Raw genomic sequence first — 14,072 nt, forward strand, 5'->3', positions numbered from 1 at the left:
TTTCCTTTCTCACAAGACACTCCAAAGAATCAAGCTATAGAACAATATCAATTCATAAGAGCTAGAGAGATTTATTGTTGTTGCCAATTTTTCCATGAAAGCCCTCAAGTATGAAGAAGAAGGAATCTCTTTTGAAAAAGTAATGACAATTAAACCTCTCTACATGTCTTATGAGCCTTCTTGAACTAAGATGTAACGTGTCCACCTATTCCCCTTTAGGACACGTCTTAGCAGTCCATCGGAAAGAGAGTCTATAAAGCTCCGGCCGGCACTCCCATGGAATGTTATGGGGTTTGCGATCTAGGACTTTCCGTGTCTACTACGTAGCGGAAGTATTCCGGCCATTCCCACTTAGGACTGACCTGAATCAGGGTTCCTCTAATGGTCATTTTCCTAAACGGCAACTAGCATCGAACCCCAAGCCAACTACTTTACGCAAAAATGCTAGGGACGAAGCGGATTCATGCTACAGTTGGTTCAAGGAGCATGGAAAACGAGAGGGATGCAAGGATCAACCTCTCTGCCCATAAGGCATAGTCCCATTCCGTTCCCCTAAAACAACATAAATGGAGATTTTTGTTGTTACCTAAACTCTAGGTTAGCGCCCTTGCTATTCATATCCTTTGAGAAGAGCTCCTTGCTATCCATTACGATTGAGAAAAGTTCCCAGCCAACCGGGACCACCCATCCGTAGAACGGACCCATGGCCACATCCACCGGACTTTCCTAAAGGTTGCTTTACTTATTAACTTACCTACCACATTTAGTTGGACATGCATCAAGCAGCTTTCTTAATTAGCCCGTTAGACACTGGTTCTTTCACGTAATCTTAGCACTTAACATAGAAAAAAAATGTCAAACAAGTTCCTTTTTAACAGGTTATCATATTTATCTTTGGAATATGTTCATAAAGTCCAACCTGCAGGCTAATCCATAATCCGCCCGAAGGCTATCCATAATCCGCCCGAACGCTATCTAGCAATCCACAGGGATTACTAATCCAAGATTCCGCCCATAGACTAGTATGTGGGCCTCGAGATCCAATCCTGAGTCACGTTGGCCTCTTGTGCCGGGCTTGGAAGGTAAGGGATTTACAGCTAGAGCCCCCCTTGGCACCCAAGCATCCTTCTGCTCCAAGTAGCGCTCAACGGAGAGACCTCATGCGGCGGGTTTGGTCCACGTTCCCAGTGCAGCTAACAACCCCCTTTGTTAGGGTCAGGCAGACAGTCAAGGGTAACTGAGGCTGCCTCTCCCTTCAGGCCTTCAACCTGAAGCATTAAATATCTTTCCATCCTTTAGTTCTTTGAGCAAACAAAGCAAATAGTGCTCTCTAAACTGTTACAAGCACAATCATTTCCAGTGGTTGTTATTTGGCAAATTGCTAAGGAGTGAATCCTTCTCTCCGAATGCATCGAGCATTCAATCCGGGATCAATTGCGACTTGGCAAGATCCCCAAGAGTTTGTTGTTAACCCTTTTGTCCTTGGGTTAGGGCCATACCCTGTTAACCCAACTTAACCAATACCTTAGGTTTCATACATTAACAATAAATCCTAGTGACCATGTCGCTCTAAATTATCAACCGATCCTTTACTTCTAAGCAAATACTTAATTTCCCTTATCTTGGCAAATTTTTCCCAAGAAAGGTGCTATAGCAGGACGGCTACTCATCCTTTTGCAAGTTAAACTTGCACAAGAATCTGCCAATCTCATTCCAAGGAGCTGGCAACTCTCTTGTGAACAAACCACAAGATCATGCGACGTTGCAACTTGTTGCACAAGTGTCACATCTATTCCATGGGATCATTTCACCCATTAAACGACGTCTTCTGGTCACGGAATCATGATTAGACAAGAAGCAGGGTTTAGGGTCTCTTATTATCCAACCCATTCCCTAAACCCTGCTTCTTGTTAACTTCATCTAAAAGGGGAAAACTAGTTGCATTACGTCACAATTCACGTAAGCACGTGATTCATTGTCTCTACATACGACTAGATTCACAATCCCTAACTTTTCTTGTTAAGACCAAAATGCATGTTAAATTTTGACATAACTTCCATTGAACCTACTAGGTCTTACATTCACGAATAATGCCACTAAGATTTTAAGATTTTATGCTTAAATGAACCATGCAGCCTTTCCCTAAGTGTACCCTTGATGAATGAAATTCTTGCATATGTTGAATGTGCAACATGCAACCTTTTCCTAACTACTACGTGGTTAAATGAGATTCATGCCAATTGAAGCTAGAGTTAACCTATTTCATGCAGCCCTTAGAATCTTTTCCATGCTTTGCTATTTCCTACGGTTGATAACGACTTCCTTAATGAATCATTACAAATGACATTTGTAAAAAAAATGCGACATGCGATTTAATCTTTCCATGCCTAATCAAAGGTGTACTTTAATAATTTTGGCCTTGTAAAGCTAGGCAATAGGCGTTCTAGACAGTCACTTTGAAATGCACAAAAGGCAACTTGCTAATAAGGTCCTAAAATGCATAGACACTTATGTTTTTTCCGTTCATTCCATTGAAAGTACCAATGACTAATCTTCGTATCATGAGTTAATTCTAGTAAATTCTAAATAGCCAATTTATTTGCAATTGCGTTTAACTGGGTGGATGTGACATTCATAGGCGCATCCTAGTTCATGAAATTATCGTGCAATGCAATACTTTTGCGTGGAATTAAAATAGAAAAAACCTAGACTTATGGTCTCGGTGAAATATCCACATGAATACTAGGAGATGAACCCCTTGCAGGCGCACCTCGTGACTTTTTAGGGGCCATCGTAGACGTGATTTCGGTTTATGGTTTGCCTTTGCGGTTTACGAAGTTACTCTCCTTGGTTCGCAGCCTTAAGATCTTTGCATGTCTCCCTCGTACACGGAGATCCCCTTTGAAGTACGGATCCTTGAAAGAGGTACCGGCTTGCGGGATTTGGCTTATGGAAGGCCTTAGGGTTTGGAGCTTGGGCCTTATGCGAGAGAGAAAGTTCTTGGGAATGGGGCTTCTATGCCAAAGGAATTTCAAAAATTGAAGCCTTACGAGGGGGTACGCAAAAAGGGCTCTTGTGAACGGACTTGCGGTAATGGAGGCTTTGAGAGTTCTTGCTCTTCTTCTCTTGAAATCGCGAGGCTAGGGCCGGCCTTATGGGTGTTTAGAGGGAAGCGGGCTTTATAAGCTTCCTCTTCTTCTCTTCAAAGTCCCAGGGGGTAGGAATGGACTTATGGGGGATCTAGTGGGAAGGGGGACTTCATTTCTTGGCCTTTCTTTAGCTCATTCTAGCAATGTTCATCCTACTTGTAGCTTGACACAAGCCAAAATGCTATATTCTCTTCTCAAATCTACTCTTACTTTTAGCTTTTAAGGTTCTATGACCTACTTTAATAGTCTCTTTACCTACCATTATTTCACCCAAGAAAGCAGTAGTAGTTAGATATTGCAACTCTTGATTTCTCTCCCTTTATGTCCATCTTTCTAAACAAGAAGCCATAACCTGTATCTATTTCAAGACCCAAGGATCTCCACTTGAAGTAGCAAAGCTTGCAAGATTGTGAAGGTCAATCCCACATGTCACAACTAGCCAAAGATGGAGCTACAGGTAAGCTATAGCCCAATGCCATCAACAAAATTGCAAATGGGCTCCAAACAATGGTCCTCTCACATATTCCTCCTTGAAAAATAGCATCAAGAGAGGGCAGAATAGTTTGATACCAATGGTGATGATGATGATGATGGTGATGATGATGATGATGCTAAATTAATGTTGTTATTGTATAGGGTATCCATCAAGCTCCAAGCTCCACTAAAGTAGCTCTAAGGACCTAAATCCTCGGGGGGTTCACTACATATATATCCTCGATATAACATGCATTCATGGCCTATTTATAAATATCCTAATCTGTAAATTTTTCTTGAATAAAACACAATCCTTTTCTATTCAATCTATAAGTAACCCCTTTATATGACACCCTTCTATATGTAAAAAATGTATAAAAGTAGTATTTTAGAAACCCCTTATTTTGAACTCACGTTATATATACATATATTCATGAGTGCCCCCCCCCCCTCCCCCCCCCCCGAGCCTTAATCTATTGATAGCATATTTAGAACATCTAGCCTTACAAAATTGAAATATTTAAAAAATTCCATATACATGTTGATTCATCATGTGGTTGACTGAAAAGATAATTGTTTCAACTCCTTTTGCTTATGGGGATCAATGTTACTTCTCATCCTATCGCAATTTGCAAGCCCAGGATGTTGAACATGGAGATGCATCTTTTTGTACAATTGATATACAACTAGTATCAAAACTTCACATCCAAGTCTGTGAGTATTGGCAACAGCCAACATTGAACAACCACCTACATTAAGGCATTTGGCATTTGACTGATTCAAACAATCCTGCAAATAGTCCTTGGGAAAGTTACTATATGTATATAGACATCACGTGCGTTCAAGGCCTATTTATAAATATCTTTATCTGTGAATTTTTCTTGAATAAAACATGACCCTTTTCTATTCAATGTGTAAACAACCCTTTATATTATATCCTTGTGTATGTAAAAAATATATAAAAATGGTATTTTAAAAATACCTTATTTTGAACCCACGTGATGCACACATATATTCATGAGTAACTTACTCATGAAATAGTCAAACATTTGACTGCAAAAACTTTTAAGAATTAACTTGGATCTACATCTTTGCAAATCTAATCCAGTACTTAAGAAATTATGGTGAGATAGGTTACCATTTTCCATAGTCCATACAATGCCCCATGAATTTTTGTCTGAGTAGGCTTAGTGTGGAATCCAAGCTACAAAAGGTGCATTCTCCATGTAGCATTCCATATTTTTAATCAACAATCCAACCATCATGTCTCCTATAGAAGCTTTCAAGACTTTACAAATGTCTCCCATTTTTTGTTTGTAGTAACAGGCCCTTCTTCCTATGATTTTGTCGGTCTTCACACTAGTATCTTCCCCACAAAATTAAGTTGACAACAAGATATGAGGAGCATGAAAAAGACCTGAGATAAATAGGTATATATACTAGCATGCATCACACATGCTGTATTAAGTTATTGTCCTCTCAACTAGGAGGATATAAAATTGAAGTTTTCTGAAAGAGATGTGGGCTTAGATATTCAATTTTTCCTAAAACACCTTCATCTAGTTTTAAAGCTTATCCATGCCTTGAATCTAGTAACATCCTGGAAAAATTTTATAATAGTTATAAAGCCTTATGCATAATCCATCAACATGAGCATAAGGATATAGAATAAATAGACTAATGAATGTTTGCACACATGCATAAAATGAAAGCTACTAGCTGCAAATGCTTCTTATGTTTGCATATAGTCTCATGAAACACACTATACATCAATTTGCAAACACACATGAAATATGGAGGCATAGATGTAATAAGGTATGTACCCTACACATAAGACAATTAACCTTTTCAAATTGTTAATCTCCATGTTTATTCACTCTTCATGTTTGTGTTATACTAGTTTAGAAGGAAAGAAGAACACCAATGCTACAAGGATAAAAGGAAAGTCTCAACAAAGTCACAAACTATTTGGTACCTTCTTGAATATTTTCCATGTGTTAATTAGAGCCAATTGTATCTTGGAGATAATCCACAAAACCTTCATTGTGAGTCCTTGAGATTTAGGCTTCTTCAAAGAGATTTTCTCTACTTCACCTTGCATAACATTAATAAGTTACATCTGAATAAAAGCATACAAATTGAGGACATATTGCATAGAACATCTACATGGCATCTTCCATACATATCCAGAATATTTAAGTAAGCTCCAAATGTGAGTAATAGTTTTGACACTCTCTGTTGCATTCAATGACCACTAACAAAGGGAATCAATCAAGGCCTTCATCATCACAATAATCTTCATTGTGGTCAAAACCTATTACAAGAGACATATTAAAAAATCTGTGGGTACCTTAATGATCAAATTGACCTTATTACGATTCACACATCCTCACAAGGCATGGCAATAGGAGATGATGTCTAGTGTGACATGCCTACTACTTTCACTATTACTAGTACATAAGATCAAAGATCTACAAAATTTTAAACCCGTAAAGCTTAATTCTTGTGTAGCATAAAGATAATTCCAAAGAAAAATGTGGCACTTGTCAAAATATGGAAGATGAAATTTACCACAAAATCACTAAGGTTGCACATTGCACATATCAAAACAAAATGTGCATGTGAACTCAGAGACACTAGCACTTAGGGTCAATTTGCTGCTCAAAAATGTGCCTATGCCATAGTCCACTAGCGCCCATTTCATAGGTATCCTATAAGCTCCATAGTAGTAGCTGACTTAGCACTCAAACCTATAAAGCTCAAAACATCAGAGATACAATCACGGTCTAACTCAGAAGGTCAAGAAGTAGTAAAAGATAATTGCGAAGTACAAAGCTTCCAATAGGAGACATAAGAACAACTTATGGGTATCATACTGATTAGCTTGTCCTTATTACACAATGTCAAAGATATGCAAAATTCCATGATCAGGCTGTCCTTATTACACAATCTCAGAGATATGTTGAATTCCAACCCATGAAGTGCTTTTTTTTTGCACCATAAAGATAAATCCAAGACACCATGCTCTTATCAAAATGAGAGATGTGATTTACCATAGAAATATTGGTTGCACATTCCACTAGTCAACATGAAATGTGCAAGTAACCTCAAAGATATTGACACTCTAGGTTAGTTTCCTTCTCAGAAATGTGCAAATGAGAGAGACCCCAATTAAGCTTTATTTCAATTGGGAGGGTAGCATACTTTGACTGCAACTCTGGTATCTCCTTCAATTGGTAAGCAATTTTGGAATTACTAAACATCAGGCCATGAGCTGCACTCATCACAATAATATGATTAGTTGGGCACAATTACATTCTTCTCTCGCAACTTCATCAAGGCAGATAGTGCCATGTAAGTGTGTGGGCAAGTAAACACTTCAGTCCTATTAGCCAAAGCACCAACATCCATTAGTTCTTCTTTTATAACCTCTTAAAATCTTGTCAAAATCTCAAAGGGCATAAACTGCATTATCAATGGATACTAAATCACTAGTTTGAATAGCAGATGCAAAAGTGGGATTGGCCCTCATATGTGTATAATTATTCCAGTTAGTATTATAATATAGATGCACTAGATTGGCATTTGTTGTTGTAGCTTGTGCACCGACTAGCCTGGGAATCCGATTAGTCAAGACAAGTTCTTTGCACATAATAAACCCCTAGCACAAAGCATAGATGTTCCCATGATTGCTTTGAGGTACAATAACCCAATGAGGAATGCCCTACTCAAAATCTCTATGGCTATAGTTTTATGGCCTTCCAAGTGAAGGCTTTATAAAGAATTAGCCAAGTATATGTGTGTTGCTTCTATCACTTCTCAAATTAGATGCATGCACCTATCAAAATTAGTGTCCAAGCTTAATAAGACTATCGTATTGGCAATTTGTTGCACCAACTGGGCAATTTTAGATTTTGTTTGCTAGAAAAAACACAATAAGAGGAATGCCAGTTGTAGCAAAATAAGTTGAAATTGTTACAGTTGTATCAATAGTTGATGCACAGGTGACATCAATGAGAGGCTTACTCATTTTCCTTAACCTCTTCTCTTGATTCAAGAAGATCATCATGCCAAGATCCTTAAAGCTCCTCATGTGACTAAGACCACACTACTTCACCCACAGGTCATTCAAATTCAACATCTCATTGTCAAATTGCCGTGCATGGAACAAATTCGAGTTCCCTTGAAAAAATTTTACAATATCATCATTGTCCATTTAAGGAAGTACACACTTTTTGTTACTCCAAGCACTTGATCCAAAACAGCCAAGTAGTTTTACTGAAATAGGAATCAAACAGAGTTCAAGTACTTCACATCATATTCCTTAGGGCCTCCATATCATGCTCAACATCAAGAAGCAAACCATTGTCCAAAAAATACCCCTCGTCCACAGGGTCATATGGGCTAAAAGGAACTTACTTGGCAGAGAAGGTAGTAGGCGGCTCGAACAAACCATGGTGGCACGCATTGTGACAGATGTTGTCAGTTGCCTTCTTTTTCCTAGAGGCCGAAGTGGAAGAGGCAAGTCTCCATGGGTGACCAGATCTCACGAATAGTGCTCTGTTCAGACGCCACCGCTTTTTATTGGTTTAGTTTAAAAAAATTGTCAAAAAATACTTTTTGTTAACTCTTCTTACTAGTTTAGCTAGAAAAAACATTCTGCAAGCTACATTAGATAGATAACTATGTTATTCAATATTCTCTTGGAGCTTTGCATGGCAAAAAAGTCACATGCGAACAAAAGCATAATACTTTAGTTGTGTTTTACCATTGCACACCCTAGTAAAGCAAGTGAATGACCTTTGAATGGAGTTTGTAGTAGCTAGAAATTTGCATTGGAAATTATATTTCACTAATTTAGGATCCAAATTATTGCATTTTTCCTTGAAAACATGGCAAAAAACTTCACATCCAAAGACACACAAATAAGCATATGATGCCAATAGCAGTGCATGGGAATCTCTTTATCAAGTGTACAATAGTAGTAATTTCCTCTACTAAAAAATGTTGTCGTAAGCTTATATGGCTAAGCATACTACAGACTCTCTCTTGAATCGTCCTATTCATATGCTCAGTAATACCATTTTGGGGTTGGTGTGTAAGGTGTGGTCAACTAACGCTTAATACCCTACCCATCACAAAACTTCTCAAATTCTTTAGAGACATATTCACCCCCCTAATCTAAACTTAGGCATTTTAGCCTATACCCAAAATCAAGAAAAAGCTAAAAGATAGCCAATACATTTGATTTTCTATTTATGGGCTATGCCCAAACCTTATGTGAATCATCATCAATGAAGTCACAAAATATTTTACTCCACTTAGATTGACAAGGCATAAGACCGCATACATCATAATGAATAAGAGCCAAATGCTCATCCATGTGTATAATGCCTAACTTCTTATGAGTACTACATCTCTAAATCGCCATAAAGACAATGGTCACAAGAATCAAGATATTTGTAGTCATGGGGCAAAAGATATTACAAACAAGATAGCATTTTCATTTCTTTTAAGGACATGTGCCCAAGGAAACAATGATATAAAGATAGATGTGGTATGTAAACCACAACCAAAACATGGTCAATAGACCTACATATAAATAAGCAAGGGATAAAGGTTGCTACCTTGGCTCCTCAAGCAAAGACAAGATTTCCATCAGTAATCTTCCATGCAGAATCACAAAAAGATACATGATATCCTATATCATCGAATGTCCAACAAAGAGTAGGATTTGGGTCAAAGTTGGAACATGGCATACATCATGAAAAAGAAAAGTGCTACGTGAAGAAAACTGCAATCTCAAATTGCAATCTATCACCAATGCTGATAATATCCTATGCTAGTGATTTCCTAGTCTCATAGAGCTTGTCATGTTTTGTTATGAATGAAATTAATCCCTGTATGACATAACATGGAAAAAAGCCCTTGAATCGAGTAGCCAACACTGAGAAAAACTGGATGAGGCATCAACCCACTAACGAGCATTAAGAGAAGAAGTTGCCAAGATGTAATCATCATCTAACTTAGGCTCTGTACTACATTTCTCTTTCTATGTCATATTGATTGGCAGATTCTATGTCAGACTACAATTTGTAGCCTGGCTAGTTGCCTTTTTTATTTCCTTCAGTCTTCTTTGTTTGTGGTGCATCTTCCATCTCTTGATCTGGAGTTATATTTTCAGCAAGCTTTGGTTGTTCGCATTCTTCTAGTTACCTGTTTTGGAAGGCCAAAAGAGGAAGGCCCTGGTTCATCTTCTCTTCTTCTCTTTTCTTCAATCAAAACTTCTTTATTATTGACGCCACCCAAATGTGCAAAGGAAGAAAAAGAGTCTACTGGTTCTTTCCAACCAGTTATTCCTTAAATGCAGTGACTACCGTTAGCCAAATCTTCATTGGTTGCTTTACCATGTTACATTTGATCTAATGTTTGTATCCATACTTTAGATTGCACATTAGCTTTGCATGCTTTCAAACTTGATTTAGTTGGCTCAATTTGTAGCCCATAGGTAGCTGCATCAATTGCTGCATAGGCATTCTTTACAGCTAAATCTTCTAAGCTTTTCTTCATTCCACCATTGCCCAGATTGGGCTCCACCAGTGGAAGACCAGTTTCAGCTGCATGAATATTTTTGTCTTTCCAAAAGACGAGCTTCTCTGCTTCAGCCTCACGGAAGGCAGAACACTCCCTCTTATCATGTTGTTGGCTGTCGCACCAAATATAACGCCTCTTAAAGCCTTCCCTCATGGGTCTTTGAGTTTATGATTGTCCTCGTTCTTCAACTTTGACATCCAACTTCTCCACCTTGAAACTAATTTATGTAAGATTCAAATAAAGGTCACACATGATTTTAATGAGTTCATCCATGGCATCATTTTTAGAAGGAACAGAAGAAGAAAGAGTTGGTTGATTAGTCAAAGGAATAGGGGATTTTGAAGGTGAAACAAGCCCCATCAATGGAGTTTTTGAAGTTGAAGTAGAGCCCTCTTAGTCTCATCCGCTCTCTTCGAGCAATCATGTTAATTGTATTAGTAACATCTGTCCATGTAGTCTTGACTCCTGATTCCAAGGTAGCATCTTCTAGGCGATCAGTAAGCTTCTCTTGCAGAATGGGATCTATAGCCTTAACGAATAATTCAATCTTCTAACCTTCCATACTTTGTTGGTCTTCAACATTAAGTTGTCCAAATTTACTTTCAAATTCATGGTATAAAGCTGTTGTAGCTAAACCTTTGTTGAGTTTCTCAACCCAATCAATGAAACTTTTCTTTATCATTAGGCCAGAGTCTTCTAAGAAGAATTCTTCATGTAGGGCTTTTTTGAACGTAGCTCAATCCGCATCTTGCTGAAAAAGACCATGGATTCTCTCTTGAAGACCATGCTTGGCTAGTCTGGCAAAATAGCGACTCCATGCATGCTGTGGTACACCAAAGAAGAGCATTTTTTCAACATACAAGCAAATAAAAATAGAGACATTTTAACCATTAAATTGTTTTAATTCCCGCCCAACTTTCTCTAAGGCCTTGATAGCTATGGAATTAATCTTCCCTTTATCTTGCCTTTGTTGTTGTTGTTATAACATTTGAATTTGTTGTTGCTGAGTCTCCTGCAGTATATGGGCACCAATTGTTATAAAATATCTCCTGAAGAATCTCCCATCTTGGATTTCTCTTACATCGACCTTCATGTTGGGTTCACTAATGTCGCAGCGCGTAGGGATGAAGGTCGCTACAAGGGTTTGGCAAGAGAAGAATGTATGGGGTTCAAGAGCTTAGACTTTGGAGATGGTAGAGATAAGATAAGGGTTGAAGGTTTCAAGCCAAGTTCTTGAAGATAAAAGATAGCAGCATGAAGGTAGATTCAAGGAGAGGAGTAGACGGAAGAGAAGGGGTTAGAAGAAATTGAAGACGTAGAAGAATACCCAAAAAAAGAAATAGAACTTGTAGAAGAATACCAACAGAGATGAAGCCTGTCATTTTCTTTCAACATTATGATAAGATATAACTCTAATAGACGAAAACATGTATAAAATAATACCTTCCTTTATGCTGCTCAAATTGCCAATCTGATGCTTCCATTGGCTCTGAAAGGGGGAAAAAATACCAACACACCTGGCCAGAATTCTACTAGATCACTCCTTCTTCATTTCCCTCTTCATAGTACTGTTCACTGCCTGAAAACAGCAATCGCACATTGCGCAATTTCATCAATATCTCCTTTTACATAAAAACCTCTCAAATTGGCTGAAAGCTACATGATTTATTTTATATGTCATCCTAATCTAGGAGTTGTCTATAGTTTTATGGATTTTTACAAGAGATAATATCTAGAATATGAAAAATTGGCTAAAATCTAATATTTTTGAACCATGGACACTAATACTAATGCCTAAATTGGCATTGGCTCTCTAAATCTAAAAGGAAGCCACACTCTAGATTTTTTTACATGGTGTGCACGTAGCGGAACAACAACGCTCCATTCCTCACTTTCAAGGACAAGGATTCCTTGGGTGGAAAGTAAAGATGTTGCTAATTCTCGAAGATGATGACTTGTATGATATTGTTCTTGGTAATTATAAATGTCCGCCTCAACCAATTGATCAGGCTCATGATAATACCCTTGTAACTGAAGGACCTATCTTTAAAGAATGGCAAACTATTTATAATGTGTGGGTTAGATGCAACAAAGTAGCTTGTTGGTATATTATTTCTACTCTTCAAGAGTCTCTTATGCTTGATGTATGTAATATTTCAACCTCACAAGCTCTATGGGACTATTTGATAGCAAATTTTGAGAAGAAATCCATTATAGAAATACTTGTCTTTGTAGTTAGCTCACTGGGTTACAATACAACATCGGAACTTCTATGAAAATACATATTGAATCATTCAAGAACATTATCAATCAAATTGCCACTGTGCTAATGATGCTATTCCATGAAAGAAATGGTAACACAACTTCTTGATACCATAAAGGATCCTGCTTATGATAATATTGTTATCATATTATCTAATTACAAAGATGGGATCAATTTTGATCAAGCTTTTATATATTTGATTGAATATTCACAATGACATGAACGATGACACACAAATCAAGAAAAAATTATGATCTCACAAGAGACAAACAGTCAAAACAAGTAAATCAAGCTTTACTTGCTCGAAGAGGTGTCCCTTTTCACACTCTACATGTAGAAGTCATCGTGGTGGTAACTTCTCTTATCTCAAGTTTCCTAGCAGACATTGTTTTTATTGCAATAGAAATGGTCACACTACAAATGATTGCTATAAAAAACAATATAATGAAGAACATGATATTACAAATAAGCAACCACCTTTATCTAGAGATTATTCTCCTTGTGACTACTACAAAAAGAGTGATCATTCAACCCATTTATGTTTTAGGAGGCATTTTGATCCGGATCCTAATACAACATATGTTGATACACATGACAACACTACTAAAGAAGTAAATTGTGTGAGTTATTCTATCTCTTTGGAAAGGATACTTCATGTTCATGATGGATCTCTTTTTATTATTGATTCTAGCACTACGAGAAACATGACATATTAGCCCCAATGGTTATATAATTATCATTTTATTTTGGTTTATCTTACTAATGATACAACCTATCAAGTCAAAGGTATAGGTAACTTATATCTCTGTATTCTTTCTTCAACAAGAATTTTGCATGGAGTTTTACATGTCCCAAATCTAGAAAAGAATCTTCTTTCAATCGCAAGACTTGTGGATCTTGGTAACTTTGTTGCTTTTGACCATACCAAGTGTCACATTGAGAAAGATGGCCAAACCATAGCTATTGCTCCTCGAAATGGTAATCTTTTTGAGTTATCTTTAAAATAAGATGTTGCAAATGTTGTTACAGCTCCTAGAGATCTTAACATCAAAATATGGCATTATCGCTTTGTGCACTACTTTGATTTTTAAAAGCTTGTCGATCTTTATTGATGTGACCTTGTTCAAGGGTATTCATCATGAATATACGGTTCCGTGCTCTCCTCAATAGAATGACATTACTAAATGTAAAAATAGGACTATTCTCAATGCTATGCGATGTATGCTAATTCATTTTGGTTTATCTCGATGTTTCTAGGCTGAAGAAATCTTAACACTAGTATTTGTGCAAAATCATTTTCCTACAACTGCTCCTGGTAAAATACTGAAACTCCTTTTGTTTCATATTTTTGAACTTTTGGATGTATTGCTTATATTCATGTACCTAGAGAGACTCATAGAAAACTTGATCCTCCTAGTTTGAAAATTATTTTCATTGGATATTCAACTTTTTCTTAGGGATACAAGTTTTATGATCTATCTTCCAAGAAGGTAATCATAAGCCGTGATGCTATTTTCATTGAGCAACTTATGGGCATCACATGGTCTCAAGCTAAGGATATTGGGCAGACATGGTTACTATAGGATGTTGAT

The 14,072-nt window shown here is 37.4% G+C and overlaps 1 pseudogene; it reads right to left on the bottom strand.

Moving 5' to 3' along the window:
- Positions 1-6,730: 6,730 nt before the first annotated feature.
- LOC148034836 (threonine synthase, chloroplastic-like) lies at positions 6,731-7,924 on the bottom strand (annotated as a pseudogene).
- Between the last annotated feature and the right edge of the window lie 6,148 nt (positions 7,925-14,072).

This window comes from Lygodium microphyllum, chromosome 6 (genome assembly GCF_053477565.2).
Source record: "Lygodium microphyllum isolate KBCC chromosome 6, Lygodium_microphyllum_v1.1.10, whole genome shotgun sequence".
Classification (NCBI taxonomy): Eukaryota; Viridiplantae; Streptophyta; class Polypodiopsida; order Schizaeales; family Lygodiaceae; genus Lygodium; species Lygodium microphyllum.